Source organism: Mustela lutreola, chromosome 4 (genome assembly GCF_030435805.1).
Source record: "Mustela lutreola isolate mMusLut2 chromosome 4, mMusLut2.pri, whole genome shotgun sequence".
In the NCBI taxonomy this organism is placed as follows: domain Eukaryota; kingdom Metazoa; phylum Chordata; class Mammalia; order Carnivora; family Mustelidae; genus Mustela; species Mustela lutreola.
Genome location: NC_081293.1, coordinates 130575861 through 130591242, shown reverse-complemented (window position 1 = coordinate 130591242; position 15382 = coordinate 130575861).

The window sequence follows — 15382 nt, the reverse complement described above, 5'->3', positions numbered from 1 at the left end:
GAATGAGGGCTTTCTGCTTTTTTGTCACACCTACATTCAGAAACTGAGCAGTATCAGGATGCTTTGCTTTTCACCTGTCTCAGATTCTATTTTCATTTTCTCAGGCTCTTCTCTGTGACATAAGATGCCTGTTGGTAGCTCACAAATAAGAAGTTGATTTATTTCTTTGTATCTAGTATTCTAGAAAAGGAGTCCAAATAGCTTGGTTTGTATTGATATATCTTAGTAGATTATAACCAGAACAGGTAAGTATCTTCTTTTATACCTAATCTTATTTTTACAATACTGATGATAAAGAAAGACAAATTTAAGCACCAGGAAAAGGCAGTTGTTCATCCTAAAGCTTAGAACATAGCACAATCCACCCATTCATGCCCGGCTAGGTTAGGTTGTATGTGGTTACAGCTACTGCTATTCTCTACAACAAACCCTTTCCTTTATTTTCCTTCTTGACATCCTATCAGACTATATCTCCAAGCTTCCCTTGTGATTATATAGGGCTCCTGTGGTTGACTTCTCTGAATGAAATCTAGGCAGAAATGATGGAAGTTGCTTTTAGACCTAGCTCCTAAACAGACATTCCATTCCCAGTCTGGCTGGAGATCCTGGGCAATGAAGACCCATAAAACTAGGAAGTCCCACTCCCTGAGTCTCAACTCGGAAGACAGCCCCTCAACTAGGCATAGCTCTTTTGCACTGCTGAATAAGTGAGAAATAAATTTTTAGTGAGGGTCTGAGGTTTTGGGGTATTTCGTTATAATAGTTACCCTACCCTAACGATAGGGTTAAGGCAGATAGGGAATAGGGCAGATGAAGGACTGTCCTAGTGCCAAAGCTGTGGAAAAGAAACAGAGATTTGTAAGCATTCTATGATGTAATAAATACTCTCTTATTGGTAGAATTAAAGGAAGAATTAGAAAAACTAAGAGAAAGCTGAATTTTCTATACAAGTCACCAAAAGAAAAGTGTTTGGTATATAGAAGATACTTAATCTAATAACAGCTATTAATAGAGTTCCATTTAACATTTAAACATTTTAAGTCCTATTAATCTTTAGGACTATTACTATGCCCTATGAAACATAGCTGAATTTTCCAGTTTACCTTGGATTATTATCACGTGTGCTATACCTCTATTTTATTATATTTTAATTTGAAAACATGATGAAACAACAGTAAAATAAGCAGGAAACAACATAATAGCAATTAAATCTGGGGGGACTGAGACAACACTTTATTTATTTATTTTTTTGCTTATTTGTTCTTTTCATTTTTTCCCCAATAAGTATGTTACAAAAAGAGTAAAAAAGAAGTCACATAATCCTATTCTCTTAACACAGCCAATTTAATGTTTGCAAGTTATCTTTCACCTTGTATTTATAACCATATATGACATATAGTTTGTTTCATATAACAAACAAATATACTGGGATTTGGAACCAAACAATTTTGCATCTCTGCTCTGCACCTAATTAGCTACTTCGTCTTGCGAAAGTCATTTAGTCTTTGCCTTGATTTTTCCCATCTGACAAAAAAAAAATTCCCAGGGTGTTGTATTTTAATGAGGACGTAATGTATATAATGGATTAAATGCAAAAAAATCAAAACAGTGTCTAGCACATGTGTTTTTATTATTAGCAACTATTAATATATATTAAAATTTTATCTTATCATACTTCCCCATTTTCCTATGTGGAAAGGGGGAAGCTATTCCATCTGTTCTCTAATATTCCATCATGAAATATAGTAAGAAAGTACAGTTGACCCTTGAACAATGTGAGGTTGGGTGCTCGCCCTCAGTGCAGTTGAAATCTGTATATAATTTTTTAATTCCCCAAAACTTAACTACTAATAGCCTACTGCTAAGCAGAAGTCTTACCAATAACAGTGGATTAATGCATATTTTATATGTTATATGTATTATATATTGTATCCTTACAATAAAGTCACCTAGGAGAAAAGAAAATGTTATTAAGAAAATCATAATGAGGGGCGCCTGGGTGGCTCAGTGGGTTAAGCCGCTGCCTTCGGCTCAGGTCATGATCTCAGGGTCCTGGGATCGAGTCCCGCATCGGGCTTTCTGCTCAGCAGGGAGCCTGCTTCCCTCTCTCTCTCTCTGCCTACTTCTCCATCTACTTGTGATTTCTCTCTGTCAAATAAATACATTAAAAAAAATCATAAAGAAGAGAAAATACATTTTCAGTACTGTTCTGTATTTATAAAAAAAATCCAGGGCGCCTGGGTGGCTCAGTGGGTTAAGCCGCTGCCTTCGGCTCAGGTCATGATCTCGGGGTCCTGGGATCGAGTCCCGCATCGGGCTCTCTGCTCAGCAGGGAGCCTGCTTCCTTCTCTCTCTCTCTGCCTGCCTCTCTGCCTATTTGTGATCTCTCTCTGTCAAATAAATAAATAAATAAAATCTTAAAAAAAAATCCACATATAAGTGGACCCATGCAATTCAAAACCATGTTATTCAATGGTCAACTGTGGTCTAAAAATGTTGGGCAGTTGGCATTTAAGTTGCTTCCAATACTTGACTTAATTGACACTACTGCATTAAACATCTTTTTTTCAAAATTTTTATTGCACTAAAATACACATAGCAAAATTTACTGTTTCAACCATTTGTACGTATATAGTGCAATGGTGTTAAATATACAGTGCAATGGTATTAAATATATTGAACAATGTTGTGTGATCATCTCTATCATCTCCATAACTTTCATCTTATAACACTGACACTCTATACTCATTAAATAGTAACTCCCCATTCCCCCTTTCCCTTAACCCCTGACATCAATCATTCTTCTGTCTCTATGATTCTGATTACACTAAGTACTTCATGTAAGTGGAATCACACAATATTTATGTTTTCATGACTGGCTTATTCATTTACAGTTAAAATAATCACTGATGGGAGATTAAACTTCTACCTTTTGTTTTTTGTTTTCTACATGCTTTAGAGCTTTTCTGACCCTTATTTCCTGCCTTACATTCTTCTTTTGTGTTTAGCTGATTTTTTTTGCAGTGAATTGTTAACATTCCCTTCTTATTTACTTTCATGTTCCATATCTATTTTTTCTTTACGGTTACTATGGGGATTACATTTAACATGCTAAAGTTGTAACACTCTAATTTGCATTTATACCAGCTTAACTTCAATAGCATGCAAAACCTCTGCTTCTTGAGAGCTCTGTCCCTGCTCCTTTTGGTTGTTACGTCACAAAATTATGTATTTCCACAATGTGTGCCCCAAGACATAAATTAATAATTCTTTTAAAGCATAAATCTCTTAAATATGTATAGAAAACAGAATGTAGAGTTACAAACCAGTTACAATAATGCTTGCTTTTAGACTATTTGTTTTTTAATGTATTAATCTCTTAATTCATGTAGAAAACAAAAAGTAGAGTTACAAACCAAATACTAACCTATGTATTGAGGCCACCATTATCCTGATACCAAAACCAGATAAAGAGACGACAAACAACAACAACAACAACAACAACAACAAAATAAAACAAACAAACAAAAAAAACCCCAGAACTATAGGCCAATATCTCTGATGAACATAGATGCAAATATCCCTAGCAAACCAAATCTGATAATACATTTGCCACAGTCAAGTGGGATTTATTCCTGGGATGTGAGGGTGACTCAATATTTGTAAATCAATCAATGTGATACATCACATCAACAAGAGAAAGAATAAAGATAATATGATCATTTCAGTAGATGTAGAAAAAGCATATGACAAGGTACACCATCCATTCAAGATAAAAACCTCTTAAGAAAGTAGGATTAGAGAAAACATCATACTCAATGGTGAAAAACTGAGAGCTTTCCCCCTAAGGTCAGAAACAAGACAAGGATGTCCACTCTCACCACTTTTATTCAACAGAGTACTAGGAAGTCCTAGCCACAGCAGAAAAGAAAAGAAAAGAAAAGAAAAGGCATCCAGATTGCTAAGGGAGAAGTAAAACTTTCATTATTTACAGATGGCATGATACTATATACAGAGAACCCTAAAGACCCCACCAGAATACTACTAGAACTGATAAATTAATTAAGTTTCAGGACACAAAATCAATATACAGAAATCCTTTGTATTCCTATATACTAATAATGAATCAGTAGAAAGAGAATTTAAGAAAACAATCTCCCCCCCCCAGAAGAAAACAATTGCATTTACAACTATACCAAAGATCATAAAATACCCAGGAATAAAATAGACAATTGTAAAACACTGATGAAGGAAATTGTTGACCACATAAATGAATGGAAAGATATTCCATGATCATAGATTGGAAGAACCAATATTGTTAAAATGTCCATACTACCCAAAGCAATCTACAAATCTATCAAAATACCAACAGCATTTTTCAAAGAACTAGAACAAACAATCCTTAGATTTATAGAGAACCACAAAAGACCCTGAATAGCCAAGACAATCTTAAAAAAGAAAAACAAAATTGGAGGTGTCAAAAATCCCAGATTTCAAGATACACTACAAAGCTATAGTAATCAAAATAGTATTGTAGTGGTACAAAAATAGACACATAGATTATCCGAACAGAATAGAGAGCCCAGAAATAAACCCAAAATAATATGGTCAATTAACCTTTGACAAAGGAGGCAATATCTAATGGGGAAAAGACAGTCTCTTCAACAAATGGCGTTGGGAAATTGGACAGGTAAATGTAAAAGAATTAAACGGGCCACTTTCTTACACCATACACAGAAATAAACTCAAAATGGCTTAAAGACCTAAATGTGAGGGCGCCTGGGTGGCTCAGTTCATTAAGCAACTGCCTTTGGCTCAGGTCACGGTCCCGGAGTCCTAGGATCGAGTCCCACATCAGGCTCCCAGCTCCATGGGGAGTCTGCTTCTCCCTCTGACCTCTCTCCTCTCATGCTTTCTCTTACTGTCTCTCTCTCAAATAAATAAATAAAATCTTAAAAAAAAAAAAAAGACCTAAATGTGATACTTGAAACCATAAAAATCCAAGAGCATAGGCAAGTAATTTCTCTGACATTGGCCACAGCAGCATTTTTCTAGATCTGTCTCTTAAGGCAAGGGAAACAAAAGCAAAAATAAACTAATGGGACCACATCAAAATAAAAGTTTTTGCACAGTGAAGGTTAAAAAAGACAACCTACTGAATGGGAGTAGACATTTGCAAATGATGTATTCAATAAAAGTTGAGTATTCAAAATCTAGAAAGAACTTATACAACTCAACAGCAAAGCAAAGAAACAATCCAATTAAAAAATGGGCAGAAGACATGAATACATATTTCTCTAAAGAGGAAATACAGATGGCCAACAGACACAAGAAATGGTGCTCAACATCACTGATCATCAAAACCACACTAATCAAAAATCAACCAGCAAATCAAAACCACACTATCACTTTATACTTATCAGAATGGCTAAAATCAAAAACAGAAGAAACAAGTGTTGTAAAGGATATAGAGAAAAAGGAACCTTGTTTTGGTGGGAATACAAACTTGTATTCACTGAGGAAAACAGGATTCCTCAAAAAATTGAAAACAGAATTATCATATGATTCAGTAATTCAATCCAATAATTGCACTACTGAGTACCCCCAAAATATAAAAACACTAATTTATATATAATATAAATATAAAAACACTAAAATATAAAAACACTAATTTATATATAATATAAACATAAAAACACTAAAATATAAAAACACTAATTTATATATAATATAAATATAAAAACACTCATGCTGCCATGTTCATGGCAGCATTATTTACAATAGCCAAATAATGGAAGCAGCACAAGTGTCCATCAATAGACGAACAGATGAAGTAGTACTATATATGTATGCATATATCTCTATCTACCTACCTATCTGTCATGGACTATTACTCAGTAATAAAAAAGAATGACATCTTGCCATTTGAAACAAGGATGGATCTAGAGGGTATAAAGGTAAGTGAAATAAGTCTGTCAGAGAAAGCCAAATACCATATGATTTTACTCATATGTGGAGTTTAAGAAACAAAACAAATGAGAAAAAAGGAACAAACCAAAAACAGATTCTTAACTATAGAAAACAAACTGATGGTTACCAGAGGGGAGGTGGGGGGGGGAATGGGTGAAATAGCTGAAGGGGATTAATAGTATATTTATTTTTTAAGATTTTATTTATTTGACAGAGAGAGATCACAAGTAGGCAGAGAGGCAGGCAGAGAGAGAGAGGGAAGCAGGCTCCCTGCTGAGCAGAGAGTCTGATGTGGGGCTCGATCCCAGGACCCCGAGATCATGACCTGAGCCAAAGGCAGCAGCTTAACCCACTGAGCCACCCAGGCGCCCCAATAGTATATTTATCTTGACAAGCACAGAATAATACATAGAATTGTTGAATCACTATGTTGTACTTATCTAATATAATATTCTATGTTAACAATACTGGAATAAAAATAAAATAAAATACTGGGAAAAACATGTATTTACCATTCGCCATCTCAGTGCCCTGACAGGCAGTTGTGCACATGTTCCTGGAGCACCCTGCACAAAACCTGCAGGAACCAGGGGTCAGTAAAAGGACTCTGTCCTCCAAATATCAGATATGTGAGCTCTTCTTGCTGATTGCTGCTTTTTTCTTTTTTAAGAGAGAAAGCAGGAGGGGGGCAGAGGGAAAGGAAGAGACATAATCTTAAGCAGGCCCCTGGAGCCTGACATGGGGTTCCAAGCTGAAACCAAGAGTCACACGCTGAACCAGGTGAGTCACGCAGTTCACCCATTGCTGCTTCTAAACAGAGAAGTGCAGACAAAAGGTGGGTGGCCATTGCTGCACTCCCACCAATTGTTGCAAGCCCCTCCCCCCTCTAGGCCACATGACTTCCCTGGGATTTAAAGCTCTGATACACTTCTCTCATCCCTTCATTTTCCTCTCCTTCCTCTTTTGGGAGCCAGACATCAAAACTAGGACATTCAAAAACAACTGCATAGTTTAGGAAAATTAAATATGCTCCGGAAAGGCTCAGAAAAGACATTAAGTTTAAACCTCAGACTGGTCCTCCACACAGAGTGTACGACAATCAAAACAAAAAGCAGCAGACCAAATTATTAGATCTAAATATCCTCTATGCGGCCAGTATTATCTTGATAACGAAAACACAAACAAAGACTTCCCAAGAAAGGGGCAGGTCAATATCCCTTATGAATACAGATGCAAAGATCCTCATCAAAATACAAGTAAACCAAATCCAGTAATTTACAAACAGAATTATATACCATGACCAGGTGGAATTTATTCCAGGAACACAAGGTTGGTTCAAAAAATAAAAATCAACCAATGTGATATGACATATTAAAAAAGGACAAAAACAACATGATCTTCTCAGAAGATACAGAAAAGGATTTGAAAAAAATGCAGTACTCCTGCAAGATAAAAACACTCAGCAAACTAAGACGAGAGGGAACTAACTCAATCTAATAAAGGTTATCTACAAAAAACTCATAGCTAGCATCATACTTCGTGGTGAAACACTGAATCCTTTTCTCTTAGTTTTAGGAACAAGATAAGGATGTCTGTTCTTACCACTTCTATCCACTACTGTGCTGGAGTTTTAAGCCATGGCAATTAGGCAAGAACAAGAATAAAAGAAATCCTATTGGAAAGGAAAAAATAAAACTATATTTATAGATGACATAATCTTGTACCTAGAAAATCTTGAACTATTAAAAACCTATTAGAACTAGTAAAGAAGAGTTCAGCAAGCTAGGAGGCTAGAAGATCAATTTATAAAATTTTTTTTTTAAAGATTTAATTTATTTATTTGACAGACAGAGATCACAAGTAGGCAGAGAGGCAGGCAGAGAGGGAAGCAGGCTTCCTGCGGAGCAGAGAGCCCGATGCGGGGCTCGATCCCAGGACCCTGAGATCATGACCCGAGCCGAAGGCAGCAGCCCAAACCACTGAGCCACCCAGGCGCCCCTCAATTTATAAAATTTAACTGCATTTCTATGCAGTATCAGTGAGCAATTTGAAAATGCAATCAAGAAAATTATCCCATGCATAACATCAAAAAAATAAAACACTCATAAATACATTTAACAAAAGAAGTGGAAGGCTTGAAAACAAAACAATTTACATTACTGAAAGAAATTAAAGAAGACCTAAATAAACGGAAAGGTGTCTATGTTCATGGATTGTAAGACTTAATGTTAAGAGGGCAATACTCCCCAAACTGATACACAGATTCAAAGCAATCTCTTTCTGTAGAAATTGATAAGCTGGTCCTAAAATTCATATAAAAATGAGGGACTCAGAAAAGTCAAAACAATCCTGAAAATTAATAACCAATTAACAATCCTGAAAATTGATAACCAATTATTTCAAACATAGAGGATTCAAGAAAAAATTCATATGTTGAAGCCTTTAACCTCAATGTGACTATATTTGGAGAGAGGGCCTGTAAGGAGCTGACAAAAGTTAAATGAGGTTATCATAGAGGGGCCTTGATCCAACCGGGCTGGTGTCCTTATAAGAAAAGGAAGAGACATGAGTTCTCTCCACCATGTAAGGATACCATGAGAAGGCAATCTATAAGCCAGAAAGTTCCTCTTGCCAGGAACTCAATCAGCTAACACGTTGATCTGGGAATTCTAGCCAGCACTGTAAGAATATTAAATTCTGTTGTTTACGCCAAAGAAAAAACAAACCCTCATATTTTGAAGTATATGCTTTAGAAAATAACCACTGCTTCCATAATATTTGTGTGTTTCTTAAGATGATATCAGACCTGATGTGATACATTCTGGTAATATAGTCCTGGGGAGGTGAGTTGAAATTTGGTATGATATTCCTATGGGTAAGGAAGGGGCTCTTCTTGAAACTAGGGAATAAACTGAAAACTTATTGTCAAATCACATAAAGAAGAAATCAGAAGTCCATGATCTGTATCTGAAATCCTCAGAATATTTTTGCCATCAGAATTTTTTCACATCGTAAAAATGAAAGACATGCAGATTCTGTATGTTTTTAACACTCAGCAGAACCTAGGGTCTGACCCCATTATTAAACAATACTTCCGTGGTGAAACATATGAGTACCCACACTACATGGGATAAATAAAGATTATAAATGTCCTCCTAATCAAATTAGGTCTGTTTTGATGCCATGACTTTGTACCACACTTCCAAATAAAAACTGTCTCAAGAGTTTATTAGTATTTCTCTCTGTGGCTAAAGAGTTATGGACCTGTGGGATTGAAAAGGCTGGTTTGGAATGGAAGATGTCAACTCTTGTCTCTTATTGGACTTTTTTCTCTTGGTCCTAACTTGCAAAGAAGACAGATTACTAGTTTATTTTCTGGCTGAGTGGTGGGGCACAGAGAATAGGGTAGAGTCTATGAGCCCAAAACTCAAATAGGTCTAGTTTTCTGTTAGTCTCACATTTCAATTCCTTTTGTTAATCTTTAGGTCTATAGTGATTTCATAGTCTCGTCTCTTAAGAAAGATTTTCCTCTGTCTAGATACACTATGACATGACTATGACAAAACATTAAAGCCCACTAATTTTAATATTTTATTATATAAAAATAATTAATAAGAAGATAATGTAGATTATATATATTATATATATAATTATATATAATAATTAATAAGAAGGTGAATCTTAAAGCAAGATTTGAGATAAGAAGATGAACTGTATCTTCCTTCCTTGTAGTTCTTCCATTTCCACTCTGGAGAATTTGGGGTTGATTACATTAAACTGGGCAATGGTCCTTTTACATTACTATCACTTACCTTCACAGTAAACTTTAAATCCATGAGCACTAACTGCAAAATCAGTGGTCAAATGCTGTGAGAACAGCAGATGGAATCCTGTTAACCTAAAAACATACATAAAATTGTTAAAGAGTCCTATTTTACCTAACAGAGCTGAAAGAGCATTAAAAGTTATTTTATCAAGTTCCCAAGTTCCCAAGCTTTGTATAAGTACATAAATGCACCCACATATATATAAATTTATAACATGTTAATTAGAAGTCACTCATTAAAAGAAGTTGCTGTAAGTTTATATAAATAAACACTTATTTATGAATGTGTGTATATATTACTGAGAAGAAAAAGACTGTGGCACTTGAATAAGGATAGACACATAGATCAATGGAACAGAATTGAGGGTTCAGAATTAAACCCTTACATATACAGTCAATTGATTTTTGACAAGGGTGTTTGGATAATTCAATGGTGAAAGGACAGTCTTTTCAATAAATGATGCTGGGACAACTGAATATCCACATGCAAAAGAATGAATTTAAAGCCCTATTTCATACCATATACAAAAATTAACTCAAAATCCACCGAACTCCTTCAAATGAAGTAAAACTATTAAAATCACAGAAGAGAACATAGGCAAAAAATACATGACCCTGGGTTAGGCAGTGGCTTCTACATATGACACCAAAGTGTAAGCAACAAAGAGAAAATAGTGATAATTTTCTCTGGCCTATTATTATAAAGATATAATTTCAAAGTTACCCAGATCTTTGTGTTACTGAAAAGTATCCATCAGGAATAGATAATCCTATTATTTCCAATGCTCTAGTTGGCAAGGTCTGAAACCCTGAGGATGCACAATGGGAAAACCACTTCTTTCTGCATAATCACATACAGTACCATCTCTACTAAAAGCAATGGAATCTGTGTGAATTTAGCTGCATTTAGGAAAATGTTTCACTTCATTTGCCTTTGTCCCGGGCTGAAAGATATTCGTTCTTGGTGTGTGTGTTTGGTCCATAAGTTATCAAAAAACTACAGGAGAAATGAAGATGTACATCTTATTTCACACTGGCATAGAAACTTGAGGGTCTTAACTTGATGTGTCAAATGGGACAGCTTTGCTTAACTGCCTCTTACTGAAAAGTTCAGACTTAGGGAAATGTTCTGTGTAATTGTACCCTGTGAACTGCCCTTTTGGGGAGGGGCAGGTTAGGGTTTGGGTGTGGGTGGGTTGCAGATCCTTGGGTGAAATAAATTTCTGTGGGTAGGGATTAGAATTCACTGAAATGGAGATTTTTTGACATTAGGGATTAAAGAAAACCACCTTCAGGGATGCCTGGGTGGCCCAGTCAGTTAAGCAACCAACTCTTGATTTTGGCTCAGGTCATGATCTCAGGGTCCTGAGATCAAGCCCTGTGTCAGGCTCTATGTTGGGCCTGGAGCCTGCTTGAGATTTTCCCTGTCCCTCTGCTCTCATTCTCTTTCTCTCTCTAAAATACATAAATAAATCTTTTAAAAGAGTAAAGAAAACCTCTTCAGTGAGGAGAAGCATAGTAGTAAATTTTCAAAAGGAAAACCACGTAATGTTCTGTGTCTATGAAGGAAACTAACTCCCTCTCTCCATGACATGTTTAACATTTTGTCCTTTTTCTTTAGAAACAGTCATGTTTCTAAAGATGGTTTTAGTTTGGATGGTTTTAGTTCTTTCAGGTTCTAAAATTTTACTTTGTTATCTACAGTCCTTCAGTAAAGTTGTAAAGGTAAGGTCATATGTCCAAAGTGTGGTTTTGGGGATTTTAAGGGAATCACCCTTCTTGTCAGAGCAGCATTTTATTGAGGAATTATGGGAAAGTGAGCAGAGGCTCAAGGCCAGGCTGAGAGGGAGAAGAGCTCTCTGGAGAAATGGCTGTAGTTTGTACTGTACTTAATATAATCCTCCTCCTTCCCCTTCCAAGTATATCTGAGGAAGATTACAGAAAGAAAAATTATTATTACTATTACTACTATTATTATTATTTTAAGAAAACATTTTCTGGGATGCCTGGGTGGCTCACTGATTAAGCAGCTGCCTTTGGCTCCAGTCCTGACCCCAGGGTGCTCAGACTGAGCCCCATATCCAGTTCCTTGCTCGGTGGGAAGCCTGCTTCTCCCGCTGCCTGTCACTTCTCCTCTTGTGTTTGCTCTCTCCCCTCCTTCTCTCTGTGTCAAATAAATAAAATCTCAAAAAAAAAAAAAAAAGAAAAACATTTTCCAATAAAATTATCCTAGCTAATTTTCAGTCAAGCATCTTACTATTTAACTTTATATTTAAACAAAAAAAAAAATTGGCATTGCTCACAAATGCTTATCACCCAGGATTTCAGTTCACAATAAGGAATTAAATTTAATTTCAATAACGTTAAGAGTGGTCTGATGAAAAGTATGGGCAGCACAGGAAAAAGATGAATTATCATACTCAACTAATAAGATAATAGTAGGGTTGAATCCATGGTGAATCAATAATCTCCCTTTTCATTTTATGATGTGCTTCTGAAATATTACTTTGGCAAACTCATATTAAAATAACAAAAGCTATGGCTATATAATAATGAGGACTACCTTGGAGTTATCATTAATCAAATGTCTTGTTTTAAAACTACTTCATAGGAAGGTCATACTGATCGGATGGGAGAACAAAAATTGAAAGCCTCACAACTCATATGCTAGGTCAGCAGTTTACAAACTTTTTGGTCTCAGGCGTCTTTTACAATCTCCTAAATTATTAAGAACTCTAAAGAACTTTTAAAAAATGTGTATATCTATACATATTTACAGTAATACAAATTAAGGTGGAGAAATAAAAATATTAATTTATTAAAAATAACAAGCCCATGTTAACATAAACATTGCATTTTAATAAACATAGCTATGTTTTCAAATAAAAGAAAATAGTGAGCGGGGCACCTGGGTCGCTCAGTTGCTTAAGCCTCCAACTCTTCATTTTGGCTGATGATCTCAGGGTGGTGAGATCAAGCCCCCCATGGGATTATGTGGTGGATGTGGAAGCCTGCTTAGGATCATCTCTCACTCTTCCTGCCCCTCCCCCTATTGCCTGTGCTCATTCTCTCTAAAAAAAAAAAAGAAGTGAAATACATGGTGCTACTTCAGATTTTTGCAGATCTGTTTACTGCCTGGTTAAATGGAAAATAGTTGAATTCTCATATGTGCTTCTGTATTCAATCATGTCCATTGTTTGTGTTGAATTATATAAACTTCACACAGCTATATAGTTGGAAAAGGCAGGAATATTTTAATAACTTTTCCAGATAGGGGCGCCTGGGTGGCTCAGTGGGTAAAGCCTCTGCCTTCGGCTTGGGTCATGATCCCAAGGTCCTGGGATGGAGCCCCACATCAGGCTCTCTGCTCAGCAGGGAGCCTGCTTCCCCCTGTCTCTCTCTGCCTGCCTCTCTGCCTACTTGTGATCTCTGTCTGTCAAATAAGTAAATAAAATCTTAAAAAAAAAACAAAAACTTTTCCAGATAATTATAGGTAATTTTCTTTATAAGTGGTAGTATCTTAAAAGTTAGTGACAATGTAGAATCTAGAGGTTTATCAATGAACTTTTTATATTCTATGAAAATCTTTTGGTCTAACTTGTACTTTCAAAAAATATTTTACCCATGCATGATTTGGTAACATCATTCATTTCATTTGAAAATACTGGTTCAATGAATTTTGCAAAGATTCTAACGTTGACACATTTTATTACACAAAATCCTTTTGTTACTAAATTTTCCTCTGCAGAAAAGTCTCAAGAATTAGTTATGTTGTCAAGTTTGCAGAAGTATCTAAGTTTTCTAAAATTCTTAATTTTTATTTGAAAGTTTGTTTGTTTTTTGAGAGAGAGAGAGAAAGAGTGCAAGCCTGGGGGGGTAGGGTCAGGGGGGAGGAGTCAGAAGGAGAGGGAGAATCTTTTTTTTTTTTTTTTTTTTTTTTTTTATATGTCACAGGTGTATTTCTTTTTCTTTTTATTTTTTTTTAAAGATTTTATTTATTTATTTGACAGACAGAGATCACAAGTAGGCAGAGAGGCAGGCAGAGAGAAAGGAGGAAGCAGGCTCCCTGCTGAGCAGAGAGCCCAACGTGGGCCTCGATCCCAGGACCCTGAGATCATGACCTGAGCCGAAGGCAGCGGCTTAACCCACTGAGCCACCCACGCGCCCCAGGAGAGGGAGAATCTTAAGCAGTCATGGAGCCCAACTTGGGGCTCATCTTATGACCCAGAGATCATGAGCCAAAATCACATGACTCAAAATCAATAAGTGACCGAACCACACAGGTGCCCTGGAAAGCTTTAATTTTATCATTGACAACAAATATTGCCAATGATTTTCTTTAAAAGGACAGACTGGTTTCATTTTCAAGAAAATGTCAAATAAATGTGAATGACCTGAGTTTGGTAGTCATTCTTTCAAGCAAAATGTTATCCCATAAAAAAGTCTGCTAGTTAAAAAATACATGTACTCAACGTTTGAACTTTAATAAAACTAATATTCACAATTTCATCAAGGACAGTGTTAAGTGAAGTAGGTAATTTTTTTTTTTTCTCTATTGCAAGTGCATGGTAGTGAAGAATAATAACTGCTCGAGTTTGGTATCATTGCCTTTGATTTGTGCCAAAGCCTTTGATTTGTGCCAAGAAGTTTTTATTTACTACTGATTTTACACTATCAGGGCAAATTCCAGCAGTGATAAAGAAAATAACAGTATTATTATAAAGAGCTTTGGCTTTGCAGATACTCTGAAAGACTCTTGGGGATACCACAATTTTGAGAACTGCTATGGTAGGTATTAAGATAAAAGCAGAATATAAAAACAATTAAGGCATGATCCCTACTCTCAAGTTCATTTTCTAATAGAGGAAACCTACAGAGATGATTGCAACATTTTTTGGAGATACAAGAAACGGCAACAGTGGGGAGGACAGATTAAGGACAAGAATGGACAAGTACCAGGTAGGGTACTTTTGCAATGCAGACAGCAAGGAGACCTGACTTAAGGTCGTGGTGAGTGGAGAAACATTCAAAGTGGTGGAATTATAAGATGTGGTGATTGATTAAATATGAGGAATGGAGGAGGGCAATGGGACGCATAGTGGTGCCCATACTACATGGGCCTCATAGGAGGAGCAGGTTGGCAGCGGGGTAGGAGGAGGGAAATCCAGGTCGGGATTTCCCGACAAAGAGATGAAAGGCATTTAGGTGGAGGTGTTGAGCAGGTAATTAGATACTCCTGCTCCCTCCCTGAGGGCCCTGCAGTTCTCTTTCACTGCTGTATCCCCAGCGCCAACGTTGAACAACACCTAGCTCCTCATAGTGGCTGAGTAAATACATGAGGATGGTCGGGAGCTCGTGAGAGTGACAGAGGACGGGAATTAAATGTGGTGGTCGTGATATATACATGCTTGTTCGAGACCACAGGAGCGGGTGGCCAAGGGACTGTAGCTTTAGGACTGAAGTTCCGCCTTAAAATCTTTCTGGACAGAGGGCTGCCTCCAATACATCGCGTTGGCCTAAAATATACAAATTTGTTTCGGAAAACCTGCTTCCGTATAATCCAGACAGCAGCTAAGTTTTGTTATC